Source organism: Tachysurus vachellii, chromosome 14 (genome assembly GCF_030014155.1).
Source record: "Tachysurus vachellii isolate PV-2020 chromosome 14, HZAU_Pvac_v1, whole genome shotgun sequence".
Lineage (NCBI taxonomy): Eukaryota > Metazoa > Chordata > Actinopteri > Siluriformes > Bagridae > Tachysurus > Tachysurus vachellii.
The window spans coordinates 10,282,721-10,298,647 of record NC_083473.1 but is presented as its reverse complement, the minus strand read 5'-3'; the positions used below and the strand labels follow the sequence as shown (position 1 = coordinate 10,298,647).

At 45.3% G+C, this 15,927-nt stretch overlaps 1 protein-coding gene across 4 annotated transcripts in view; it reads right to left on the bottom strand.

Moving 5' to 3' along the window:
• Positions 1-15,927, bottom strand: part of LOC132856764 (polycomb group RING finger protein 3) — a 44,879-nt gene that overhangs the window by 23,498 nt on the left and 5,454 nt on the right. The gene's annotated exons all lie outside the window — the stretch shown is intronic.

Sequence of the window (15,927 nt, the reverse complement as noted above, 5' to 3'; positions counted from 1 at the left end):
ACAGAGGGCGAGACACGCACACACACAGAGGGCGAGACACGCACACACACAGAGGGCGAGACACGCACACACACAGAGGGCGAGACACGCACACACACAGAGGGCGAGACACGCACACACACACAGAGGGCGAGACACGCACACACACACAGAGGGCGAGACACGCACACACACACAGAGGGCGAGACACGCACACACACACAGAGGGCGAGACACGCACACACACACAGAGGGCGAGACACGCACACACACACACAGAGGGCGACACGCACACACACACAGAGGGCGACACGCACACACACACAGAGGGCGACACGCACACACACACAGAGGGCGACACGCACACACACAGAGGGCGACACGCACACACACAGAGGGCGACACGCACACACACACAGAGGGCGACACGCACACACACACAGAGGGCGACACGCACACACACACAGAGGGCGACACGCACACACACACAGAGGGCGACACGCACACACACACAGAGGGCGACACGCACACACACACAGAGGGCGACACGCACACACACACAGAGGGCGACACGCACACACACACAGAGGGCGACACGCACACACACACAGAGGGCGACACGCACACACACACAGAGGGCGACACGCACACACACACAGAGGGCGACACGCACACACACACAGAGGGCGACACGCACACACACACAGAGGGCGACACGCACACACACACAGAGGGCGACACGCACACACACACAGAGGGCGACACGCACACACACACAGAGGGCGACACGCACACACACACAGAGGGCGACACGCACACACACACAGAGGGCGACACGCACACACACACAGAGGGCGACACGCACACACACACAGAGGGCGACACGCACACACACACAGAGGGCGACACGCACACACACACAGAGGGCGACACGCACACACACACAGAGGGCGACACGCACACACACACAGAGGGCGACACGCACACACACACAGAGGGCGACACGCACACACACACAGAGGGCGACACGCACACACACACAGAGGGCGACACGCACACACACACAGAGGGCGACACGCACACACACACAGAGGGCGACACGCACACACACACAGAGGGCGACACGCACACACACACAGAGGGCGACACGCACACACACACAGAGGGCGACACGCACACACACACAGAGGGCGACACGCACACACACACAGAGGGCGACACGCACACACACACAGAGGGCGACACACACACACACACAGAGGGCGACACACACACACACAGAGGGCGACACACACACACACAGAGGGCGACACACACACACACAGAGGGCGACACACACACACACAGAGGGCGACACACACACACACAGAGGGCGACACACACACACACAGAGGGCGACACACACACACACAGAGGGCGACACACACACACACAGAGGGCGACACACACACACACAGAGGGCGACACACACACACACAGAGGGCGACACACACACACACACAGAGGGCGACACACACACACACAGAGGGCGACACACACACACACAGAGGGCGACACACACACACACACAGAGGGCGACACACACACACAGAGGGCGACACACACACACACAGAGGGCGACACACACACACACACACACACAGAGGGCGACACACACACACAGAGGGCGACACACACACACACAGAGGGCGACACACACACACACAGAGGGCGACACACACACACAGAGGGCGACACACACACACAGAGGGCGACACACACACACAGAGGGCGACACACACACACAGAGGGCGACACACACACACACAGAGGGCGACACACACACACACAGAGGGCGACACACACACACACAGAGGGCGACACACACACACAGAGGGCGACACACACACACAGAGGGCGACACACACACACAGAGGGCGACACACACACACAGAGGGCGACACACACACACACAGAGGGCGACACACACACACAGAGGGCGACACACACACACAGAGGGCGACACACACACACAGAGGGCGACACACACACACAGAGGGCGACACACACAGAGGGCGACACACACAGAGGGCGACACACACACAGAGGGCGACACACACACAGAGGGCGACACACACAGAGGGCGACACACACAGAGGGCGACACACACAGAGGGCGACACACACACAGAGGGCGACACACACACAGAGGGCGACACACACACACAGAGGGCGACACACACACACAGAGGGCGACACACACAGAGGGCGACACACACAGAGGGCGACACACACAGAGGGCGACACACACAGAGGGCGACACACACAGAGGGCGACACACACAGAGGGCGACACACACACACAGAGGGCGACACACACACACACAGAGGGCGACACACAGAGGGCGACACACAGAGGGCGACACACAGAGGGCGACACACAGAGGGCGACACACAGAGGGCGACACACAGAGGGCGACACACACACAGAGGGCGACACACACACACAGAGGGCGACACACACACACAGAGGGCGACACACACACACAGGGCGACACACACACACAGGGCGACACACACACACACAGGGCGACACACACACAGAGGGCGACACACACACACACAGAGGGCGACACACACAGAGGGCGACACACACACAGAGGGCGACACACACACAGAGGGCGACACACACACACAGAGGGCGACACACACACACAGAGGGCGACACACACACACAGAGGGCGACACACACACACAGAGGGCGACACACACACACAGAGGGCGACACACACACACAGAGGGCGACACACACACACAGAGGGCGACACACACACACAGAGGGCGACACACACACACAGAGGGCGACACACACACACAGAGGGCGACACACACACACAGAGGGCGACACACACACAGAGGGCGACACACACACACAGAGGGCGACACACACACAGAGGGCGACACACACACACAGAGGGCGACACACACACACAGAGGGCGACACACACACACAGAGGGCGACACACACACACAGAGGGCGACACACACACACACAGAGGGCGACACACACACAGAGGGCGACACACACACACAGAGGGCGACACACACACACAGAGGGCGACACACACACACAGAGGGCGACACTCACACACACAGGGCGACACTCACACACACAGGGCGACACTCACACACACAGGGCGACACTCACACACACAGGGCGACACACACACACACGACACACACACACAGGGCGACACACACACACACAGGGCGACACACACACACACATACACAGAGGGCGACACACACACACACACAGAGGGCGACACACACACACAGAGGGCGACACACACACACAGAGGGCGACACACACACACACACAGAGGGCGACTCACACACACAGAGGGCGACGCACACACACAGAGGGCGACGCACACACACAGAGGGCGACGCACACACACAGAGGGCGACGCACACACACAGAGGGCGACGCACACACACAGAGGGCGACGCACACACACAGAGGGCGACGCACACACACAGAGGGCGACACACACACACAGAGGGCGACACACACACACAGAGGACGACCCACACACAGAGAGGGCGACACGCACACACAGAGGGCGACACACACACACAGAGGGCGACACACAGAGGGCGACACACAGAGGGCGACACACAGAGGGACACACACAGAGGGACACACACAGAGGGACACACACAGAGGGACACACACAGAGGGACACACACAGAGGGACACACACACAGAGGGACACACACACAGAGGGACACACACACAGAGGGACACACACACACAGAGGGACACACACACACAGAGGGACACACACACACAGAGGGACACACACACACAGAGGGACACACACACACAGAGGGACACACACACACAGAGGGACACACACACACAGAGGGACACACACACACAGAGGGACACACACACAGAGCACGCGTTCTGGCTTTCAGCAGCTCATCTTGGAGTCCAGGCCAAGAGAGTAACCCAGTCACTATTAGTGTTTCCATCTGCTTACTGGCCTGTGAAATGACTTCCCTCAGGTTACACAGACAAGCACAATGTGACTAGGGACATGTTACTAAACTGATGCTGAACATCCAGAGGACTGTCCCCTTCAACAACTGCTCAAAAACAGTGATAAACCAGAAAACTCCCTGATGTCATTAGACTACAATTTATTCACTATATAACAGAGAGCTGTGGAAGCAGACGAGACTGTATGTGACCCAAAAGGGCTTTTTATTTCAGCTCATCAGACCACAGCAGTGTGAGAAACTCAGTTAATAAAAGTGGAATAAAACAGTATGATTGCTCAATTGTTTTAATAACCTGAGAGAATAAACACAGTAAAAAGTGTGTAGTTTTCTAATAGATTTATAAACAACTTGTTTACTATTCATAAAAAAGTTTTAGTTAAAATGAGTGATATTTATTCCTGAGACAGATGATCAAAGGCCTGTTCACAAGGGGCCCGGTGCAGCTGATGGAGCATTTCTAACCTCTCAAACCAGACGCTGTTGCGCAGGTCAACACAACAATCGTGCACATCATCACAACAGCCATCGATTTGTACAATGCCACCAACACAGAAACCATGACTAATTAAAAAGAAATGAATGAATTAAAAAATACGATTAAATATATATTTTTTCAAAAACACCACACTCATACACAAGGATCAGATCCTCAAATTTCAGGATCAGATACGCTGTGATGTACATCTATACTTCTTAATTTAACAATTCTGTAATAAATTTTAGTTGTTTTCTGATTTAGTTTTTAAAGACAAAATGTAAGTGGTAAGATATGATGATATTGAGGCCAAAAATATCATCTTCATCAGATCATCTTGCCGTTTGTTTATGTCACTTTAACAAAGTGGAATTGTTTACCACTTAAACTTTTGAATGTGGATCTTTCACTTTGTATACCATAAAACTTCAAATAATAGCCCGGGCTTCTATTTACCCCAATCGCCGAACTGCACCGGCTTGTATTTGAAACAGGCGTCTATAAGAGACAGGCCTTTAATTTAGTGTTGAGATGTTCAAGCATGACAGTAGGAGGTTACCACATTATATTACGTTTTATTTATAATTTATAGTTGTGCGTCTTCTGACTGAAAAGTCGTCGCCTTCTTCCGCCCTCCACCTCGCAGTCTGGCCCCGGACAGACGTTGCAGTTCAGCTTTATTTTTACGCCATTCTCGCACTCTCTTTGGATCAACCGAGAAATGTCTTGCCGCTGCTTCTCCCGAAATTTTTTCGCCAAATTTGACAACTGTCAGCTTAAATGTCAAATCATACTTTTTTCTTTTTGTCTCCATGGTGGTATTGAGAGAATTAAGAAAAACTGAATACTAAAAGAAAGTTCGTTAACCTCTTTGTTATGTTGCCATAGTGATGAGTCGTTCATGAACGGTTGCGTCTGTCACGTGAAATCTAATCAAAACATAGAACAGACGATCTGAGGGGTTTTAGAAGATCAAATACAACCCGATACTAAAAAACAGACCCGGCCTCTATTTGAGACCGGCCTTTATTTACCCAAACCTGTCGTCACACCAGGCGTTTAAAAGAGACAAGCGTCTATTTGGGACTCGGCTATTATTTGAAGTTTTACGGTACATACATTTTGTTTAAATTCAATGTCCTATTATACAAGACTGCTAGACTGCTGAGCCGGTGCTAAAACACGTCCATAGACTCTGGGTCAGGACATGAAAAGGCCTGTGCTTGCCAATCTCCCAGAGGGACGTGCAATATCAGTGAGAATAATGCAGGGGCAAAATAGCTAGCTCATCTATGGATGTCTGCAAGTACAATATTATACCACAAAGTGACCAGCTAGCGTCCTGTCTGTCCAGGTGATCTTGCCGCATGGAGATTGATGCTGGTCTAGTTCCCCAGGTTGAAAGTGATCCAGTTTCCTAAACACAGCCAGTTTTTTCTGTCAGGAACAAGGCAGCATGCATGGAAGTACATTCGTCAGCAGCAGAAACTTCTCATTAGGAACGTGTGAGATTAGGCGGTGTCCTTACAAACCACTGAACACAATGGAAATCTTGCTGAATTTGATAGTCTGCTTAATGCTGAGTGCACTATAAAGCGGCCTTCTGTAAGATCGTGTTGCAGTACAGATTTGGATCCTCTCTGTTGTAATATTCATTCCTCATCCGTCCTGACAGATCTATTCCAGCTCCATCAGATTACTAGTTTTCTTCCTGATATTTGTGTAACACAACACCGCTTTATACATCTACGTTTGAACCAGAGCTGCTAGAAAAGGCTTTATTTATTTATTTATGCATGCATTTTGCAGTTCCCCAACTTCGGCTACATCACACAAGTTTCTTCATCAGTCTCAAGCAGATGCCCTGTGGAGCTTTCTGTAAACTAGAGAACTATAACATCTTTCCAAAAATCAGGAAACTCATCACAGTACAACATCCAGCTAATAACGGCTTATTGGATTTATTTATCAGGTTTGTTGCATTGCAAAAATATCAGAAACGATTGCATGCAAACACAATTTACTACAAATCATCAAAACGGTGTTCTTTCAGCAATATGTCACAATATTATAATTAAAAGTGAAAAGTAATCAAGCAGAGATATGCAAGAAAGCATGAATCAGCGTAGTGATTCTTCAAATTCTGAATAAATCTTTTAAGTGAACGAATCATTTTCTTTTAATCCATATATTTTTCGTTCACTTAATTCTCAGCCGTGTAAAACAGATAGATGACTTAACAAACCTCTTAATGAGCATGAGTCTGAGTTGAGTCTGAACAAGAGCTGTATTGATTCAGTATGAATTTGATATGTGGTTCAGTACAAACTGAAGGAAACAAAACTCAGTTGCTGACTGATTAATATTTTTATTATTGAATGATGTTATTCATTCATTTAATATGAGGGGAGAAGGGTAGCAAGGGGCTAGAAAAAGTTTTATATCTCTGCACAAAGTATAATGACAATTTATGAATATGTACTGATTGATGACCTTACACAATAAATATCACCTCTTCAGATTGAGTAGTTTGCAAAGTATAGAATAAATGCCATTTTTCAAGTCTCAGTAGATTTCTAGTCATGCACATTTCATAACAAAAACAACAAGGGTCACTGAACAAATCAATATAAATCTTTTTTGGTGAATCGAATCAAATGACTCTGTGTCACTGGGATGAATCAAAAATAACGCTGAATACCAGAGTAAACCACTGATATACTAAAATAAAATAATCAATAATTAAAGAAAAGTGCACTTTTAATTAGTATCTGTTTAAAAAACTTTATTTGCTCATTCTGAATATTTTCCCTGGATTTTGACATGCAATTTATACCCTGGCATCTATGTCTTTTTTTTCTTCTTTGGACTATTTTCAAAATATTTTGAAAATATTTCTGCCTCAGTGCTGCAGGATTAGTTTATTTCTAACTTAAATATTTCTGTTTGTTGGGTTTCTTTGTGTTTGTGGATCAATTGTAAAATGGAGCTAAATACCTTTTCTCTATTTAAGACACGTGGGTTAAGCAACCTTTAGCCTTTTCCTGTATTTATTTCAGGGAAACACTAATTCTACCTCACACGTTACATGTTCTTCCCAGAATTATATTTTTGACCCATTTAAAAATGCCACATCACAAAAGCAAAAAGTGATGAATCAATAGGACAGTAAATATTTCTCTTATGCACCACATTATGGAGCAAACATACATAAGTAGCCAAACTTCTACTTCTGGTCTAATTGGAAATCATGACTTGTACCAGAGTGTTCAGATACTTCAGTTGCAGCCAAACTAAAACCTTAAACACACTGAGCAGTAAACACACACTCACTCACACACACACTCACTCTCACTCACACACCCTCTCACTCACACACCCTCTCACTCACACACCCTCTCACTCACACACCCTCTCACTCACACACCCTCTCACTCACACACCCTCTCTCTCACACACCCTCTCTCACACACCCTCTCTCACACACCCCCTCTCACACACCCCCTCTCACACACCCCCTCTCACACACCCCCTCTCACACACACACACACACCCACCCTCTCACACACACACACCCCCTCTCACACACACACACACCCCCTCTCACACACACACACACACCCCCTCTCACACACACACACACCCCCTCTCACACACACACACACCCCCTCTCACACACACACACACCCCCTCTCACACACACACACACCCCCTCTCACACACACACACACCCCCCCACACACACACACACACGCCGTCTCTCACACACACACACCCCCTCTCACACACACACACCCCCACTCACACACACACACACACACACACACACCCCCTCTCACACACACACACCCCCTCTCACACACACTCACCCCCTCTCACACACACTCACCCCCTCTCACACACACTCACCCCCTCTCACACACACACACCCCCTCTCACACACACTCACACACACCCCCTCTCACACACCCCCTCACACACACACCCCCTCTCACACACACCCCCACACACACACACCCCCTCACACACACACCCCCCCTCACACACACTCACACACACACCCCCTCACACACACCCCCCTCTCACACACACGCTCTCACACACACGCTCTCACACACACGCTCTCACACACACGCTCTCACACACAGGGTTACACATGGCCTCGCTCCTTTAACCAACACTTACCACCTTGCATGCAGTCTCTCACCCACATACTCTCACAAAGGACCCAGTGTTGTCCACAGCAGCACTGCTGGACAAGCAGACACTGGCATACGCACACAAACACAAACACACACATCCACATACATGAATGAGGGCTCTGGGTTCAGCTGGTCCAACTAAGACAAACGATTTTTCTTTGGACAATCGGAGTCCACATTTAAAGTACTAAAGAGCCCAAAGTAACAGATGACATTTCCTAGAAAAATGCTCTTCCATGGGTCAAAGCAAATAAAAGAATCATTTACAGCTTTTAAACAAGCAGCCTTAGTGTGTGACCTTGTACAAAGCATTAATTATAGACAAGCAAAGCATTTACTGCACCATATAAATGTTATTATGCACTAAAAATAAAAGCTGTAAACTCTTTACAGTTCCTCTAATTAATGTTATCTTCTGCATTATTAAACATGAACAAATCATGAACATGAGCATTAATAAACCTTAATTAACAACCATTAAATTAATGCCATAATTGACACTTTTTTAAATGTTAGTTGTCTAACGTATTAATATATATTAAATCCATGACTAAAACTACAACAGACTCTGAATATTTAGAATTATTTCATGCGCTATATTGGATTAATGCTGAAGTTCATCGCTTCATTTCAAGTTTTTTTCTCTTAAAGGACGCATAACATAAATTATTGGCATTATGGTAAATATGGCCCTTATGACATCACAAAACAAACACGCACAGACAGGTATTTGTGTTCACTGAGGTTTTTTTGCAAAACAAGCAGCATACAATGTTGATGACACACAGTATAAATCGTCTAAGTTAAAGTTTAGGCAGTGAACCACAGCAGAAACAAGGCAGGCAACACAGATTGGGTAACAAGGCGGGTGAAGCAGATCGGGTGCTGAGGCAGGCGCCGCAGATCCGATAATGAGGCAGGCAACACGTATCAGGTAACAAGGCCGGTGGAAAAAAATCAGGTAACGAGGCAGGCAGCACAGACTGGGTAATGGTGCATCAGTGGCATAGAACCATAAAGCAAACAGTGTTCCTGATAACCACTGCTTCAAAATCACAATTCAACTGAAATGATTAGAATCAAATACTATGATGTTATGCATTATTTGATGGGAAACGTTCAGCAGTTAGCTTTTGGTCAAAAACAAAAGGATACCATTTATTATCACTTAGCTTAAATATTTTCTGTGGAAATTTTTTTACGGTGTAATAATTATGTGACCATCAGGAACAAGACGGGCTGGAAACACAGCTGGAGGAATGAAATTGTCAATAAGCTGGTGACTGTCAGTGTTTAATACAACATAATTTATCAGTAAATTAACAACCTTGGTGATGCTGAAACTGCACAATGATGCGCAGAACTTTATTGTGGGAGCATTCGGACCTCTCACAGGTTCCAGCTTGCCGTTAGGGTGTGGATTAAACTGTAGTATTAGCAGTATGATAAACAATTATGTATCTTACTTTAAATAAATGAACCACATAAATAACAGCAGAATAATTAACACTTATTTTAATTGTGGCAGGTCTGCAAGTTATTATTAATTTACAATAAGTAGATATATAATGGCACTTTAGTTTAATCATAATCAAACCCCTCTGCTGGATCACTTCAGCAGGGGTCCAAGCACTGATGCAGCAGACATGGTCACGCTACAAGACCAAAATCAGTTTAATCACTAACAGGCCAAATGTCTACAACCCTATAGCTTACATCATGTGCCGGGTCGCAGGACCGCATGAGTTCCATTTCAAATTCCATACTGAGTACTTAAGCATTTTTAAAACTAGTTTAATATGTAGCCTGTTCGTTTAAACAAACCACCTCACTGTGCTTACCCTAATATCCACTATGTACACTACTAGTAGTATCAACTGAAATAGAACACTAACAGATTGACACTTACAGGAAGTATAAGTTGTTTCAAATGCATGTAATTAGATGCTGCTAGCATTAATGGAATATAAATAATTTTTCTAATGTTGAAAAAGAAATCACAGAACGTGGGTTAGTTTTCATTTCGGAGATTTCTTGTCTAATAGACTGTTGTTGGCCGTACTGAAATAGCCCCGCCCCCTGATAGCCCCCCTTCCGCTATGTAAGCAGAGCTACAAGCGTTAAGTGTATGAAGTGTCCAACATTCCACACTTTTGAAACTTCTTTTTGGGATTTTGAAAGTATGTGATTTGGGACACACCTTTAGTGCTCGCTTTGGTTACATTATATATGTACAATATAATACATGTAGACTACAACAACTAAATTATACATCTCACTCACTCATTTTCTACCGCTTATCCGAACTACCTCGGGTCATCGGGCATCAAGGCAGGATACACCCTGGATGGAGTGCCAACCCATCGCAGGGCACACACACTCTCATTCAACCAATCAATGTCAATCAACCTACCATGCATGTCTTTGGACCAGGGGGAAACCGGAGTACCCGGAGGAAACCCCCGAGGCACGGGGAGAACATGAAAACTCCACACACACAAGGCGGATGCGGGAATCGAACCCCCAACCCTGAAGGTGTGAGGTGAACGTTCTAACCAGTAAGCCACCGTGCCCCCTAAATTATACATAATTATACATAATATTCTAATATTATGTATAATTATGTATAATTTAGGGGGCACGGTGGTTACATAACATTAAGATGCAAAATGAAATTTAACAGCTAACAATGTATAGATCACTGATACCTTAATCAATAGGCCATGCCTAGGTTCTATGTTTATTAAAGGTTACTAACTGTATTATTTTGGAAGCAATGTTTTGTGATTTAAATCCGCACACAACAACAAAATATAAAATTATAAACAGTAGAGAAAAGTAAAGAAAAATGGAATGAAAACCGAAAGCAATATATGGAGGAAGTAACCTTTCATCACCAAATGGATTTCCTAATAGCACTCACAGTGATTTCCCAAACTGCACCCCAGAGCTTCACTGCTGAGAAACTGGTAGCAGTCTTCAGGCATCATACAACTGAGCTGAGAGCAAAAAGGGCAAAACAGCCAGAAATTTGAATGAACCTACAATTGTTTACTCACCCTGGCAGTGATTATATCAGCAAAGCACAAGATGCTAATGCTCTCACTGACAACAATGGTAACTGTTCATTTACTCACAGTGGCGTGAACGTACAATCAGCATGTGATGGGATCAGGATCTCGTTTCAGCACGGCTTCAGGCCAAGATCTCTGCTATACTAATTAATCTCTCAAACAATTCAATTCAAATCCTTTTTATATGTATAGAGCTTATAACAACGGACAAAGTCACAAAACAGCGTCACAGAAACATATAAATTAAGGCAATAGATTTGAGAGACGCTATGAGGAAGTAACCTTGAGAGGAACCAGACTCAAAAGGAAACACATCCTTATCTGGGTGAAAAGATTACTGCGTGCTATATGTTCAAAAAGTGCAGCTGTCTAAATAGGAAAGTCATTCTAGTTTTAAAATGAAGTCTAATGGATGTGAGAAGTGGTTACTGCAGTCCTAAAGCCATCGGCATGGTTTCTAAGTGCTATAATCTACAGCAATCCCAGCTATCTCCAGGCTGTCCATGTGGAGCTGCCCTCAGCAGTGATGAGACTCCAAGCAGAAGTAAGGCATCAGGATTGATCAGGCAGATCGAGAGAGCAGAGGAGTGTCATAATTACCGTATTATTCCTCCAGACAGCGTGGTTCAGCTTAGCACATTAACTCTAATCCCACATGTCACAGCTATTTATATTACCAAGCAAGCAATATGACATGTAGCTAAAACCAGACCATACAGATGGAGCTAAAACCAGCCCTAAGAAATAAGAATTTCTATTAGCAGTGAGCTGAATAACGATGCCTCAATACCCATACTGGTACCAGGTACCTGTCTGATACGATGCTCATTTTCTTCAGTGAAATGAGCAGGCAGAGAAAGTGTCATGACTGAGAGCACTTTAGTTCAGCAAGCACTGAGCACCATGAATATACACTTCATTACCCCAGAGTCTTTATACGTGACTTAAAGTGCACAAAGTTCACTGAGGCTTGTACACACACAGTCGCTCGCTCTCGGACACACACAGTCGCTCGCTCTCGGACACACACAGTCGCTCGCTCTCGGACACACACAGTCGCTCGCTCTCGGACACACACAGTCGCTCGCTCTCGGACACACACAGTCGCTCGCTCTCGGACACACACAGTCGCTCGCTCTCGGACACACACAGTCGCTCGCTCTCGGACACACACAGTCGCTCGCTCTCGGACACACACAGTCGCTCGCTCTCGGACACACACAGTCGCTCGCTCTCGGACACACACAGTCGCTCGCTCTCGGACACACACAGTCGCTCGCTCTCGGACACACACAGTCGCTCGCTCTCGGACACACACAGTCGCTCGCTCTCGGACACACACAGTCGCTCGCTCTGACTTATAATTCAGTATCTATTTGGACAATTACCAAAGAATATCTAATAAAAAACTGATTCAGACCAAGTGACAGTCTACTAAACTGTCCTTCTCTTTTTAAATAGACGTTACACTCTTCCATCTTCTACTTGAGCTGAATCCCAAATTCACTTTGTTTGTGCCCTACACAGGGTCGAACATAATGGTGCTGTTCACTCTACTTACCATGCTGTTTGTAACCCAGCCAAGAATCAAGAGCTTAATTTGCCATTTGTACACTAAATACATTACGACTGCAGACAATTTTTTGTGCAAAGCCATTAGTCAGCAGAAGAGATAAAAGGATTAACTCAAAAGTAATAATAAACAATAAAAAAGAGAGATGTAAGGCTGTACATATACTGTATAAAGACTATAAATATATATTGAAAAAAAACGGGAATTCAAATTATATACAAAATATATTGAATATTGTCTATTGCACTGTTTCGTCTAATGGTAAGGTGTGTGAGGAAGGAAAATAAACTAAGGTATAACAGACATGTGTACATATACACAGCTCATTAAGCAGCGAGTAACTGTAGCAGCAGGTCTCTGTATGAAAGAGGTAAGAACTTGAGGCAGACATATTCTGTCCTTGCATTAAGTCTTTCGTCATCAGTCTGACTGCGGCTGGAAAGAAGCTGTTCAAAAACATGGTGTGTGTAAACACACTGTCTGGTCTGCAGTGTTGAGCTTGTTGCCGTGGGAAAGCTCGGGGTGTTTGTGCTTTAATGTTGTCTGATAGTTTGTACTCAAACCTCTCTATTCGTGCACTATTGGCTTGCTTGGGTTTGGTGCATGAGCGATCATTTAAACGAAATGGACTGGATGTGACTTATGCACAGTGGCTTGAGCTGCAGCAACACACACAACAAAAAATAACATCAAATAATAACCAGATGCCTGGGTTTATTTCAATAATACTTCCAGAGTGGCAAACACACACACAATGCGCACACACAAACCGCACACACGCAGACAAACGCACGCATGCAAACGCACACACACACATCAATGGCAAAAATGCATGTCAAGTGATGTTGCTTTCTTTAGAAGAACACAGTGATTTTTTTTGACATCAGAGGACATCTTGGTAAATTACTAAACCTTTCATCACAGCTTGCAATATTATCACTACGTATATGTATAATGCCTTATTTTCAACTTTGAGTTAATATAAAAAAATACAATATAGTCCTTTTCTTGGCTTCTCCCTGATTGGAGTCGCCACAGCGGATCATCTGGTCCGTATATTTGATTTGGCACAGGTATCATGCCGGATGCACTTCCTGATGCAAACCTGCCATTTTACCAGGCTTTGGACTGGCACTGAGAGTTATGGCAATGAGTGCACAGGATTGTGCTGATGGACCACCAGGAGGCTTAAATAAATAAATAAATAAATAAATAAATAAATAAATAAATAAACAAACAAACAAACAGTAATGTAAAATAAAACACACCACCTCCACCATGTCTCTCTAATGTCTAATGTTTATGCCATTGCCTCTTGTATACATTGCCCACGTTTAGCATGACAGGTTCCTACAACAGCACTGTTGAAAAAACAAACAACTAATTTGGTATCGATGAATTAATTTGGTGTAACTGAAATGAGGTTTATACTGAAGCGCCTGTTCAGGTAGAAGCTCGTCTCGGAATTCACAGGGACTTAACTAAATAAAAAGACATGTAACTGTACAGTGACGACAAAGTGAAAACAGTGTATCAGTTGTGAGAAGACTCAGAGAGAAATAAATCCTTTTTTTGTGTTTTCCTTCACAGGAAAGTCTTCAGGGTAGAGGATTTGCGGTTTGTCAGAAAAAGGACAAGCTGTATTGTCTCTCATTAACTGTAACAGGTGGAGGTTGGAGAGGAGGCTGGTGTTTATAGCTGTTACTGCACTAGACAGAACACAGACTAACTCATCTCATATACATCCTATATCACTGACTGTAACAGAATAAAAAGTCAATCTTTAATTGATAAAAACAACTCAGAACTTGATGCATATGCCATTGATAACGTGGATGCCTTCAAACAAGTACAACCTTTTTTTTTTAGTTTGTTTAATAAAAAAATATAAAAACTTGACCCTGTTTGGGTCATTTCATCATCAGTCTTGCTTGCGATTTCCCTGAGATTTATCAGAAGAGCAGACAATCCGTCTTGGATTCAAAGGCAAAAAAAAAGAACCGTATAAATACTGTGAGAAAAGCAGTTCAGGTGGCAACATTCATCCCACTTCACATCGGACATCACATCACAGCTCCCCGGTGTTGACGCTCTTCCCAGAACAGCACTTCGTACGACAGAACGTCATCTCGTTTTATTCGACACTTATGGTATTTAAAAAACACATTTACTTGATTAAGCCCTGGATTACTGGCTTCATAAAATCCCATTTAGGGAAACTGCTCTGAGCTTAATATGTAAAGAAATTATGCTGAGAAAAGATGCTGGCTTCTGATACAGACAGTTTTATTCAGGAGCACAAACACTGCGCAAAAACTGCCTAAGTGTAGTGTTTGAATTGGAAAAAAAAGATCAGTTAGTAATATTACCAAATACACTGAAAATGCTATAGAAGCTGATACCTACACACATACTTAACCACACGTACAGCACAGCATGCATGAGCGCTGTCTCTGCGGTTCAGCAACAATGAAGAGCAAATTGCAGCATGCAGGCTCCTGTGACTCAGGATATTAGAAATATCCCCACCTACATTTAGGTAGCGTGGAAAAAATAATACCGCACGCGAGATAGCG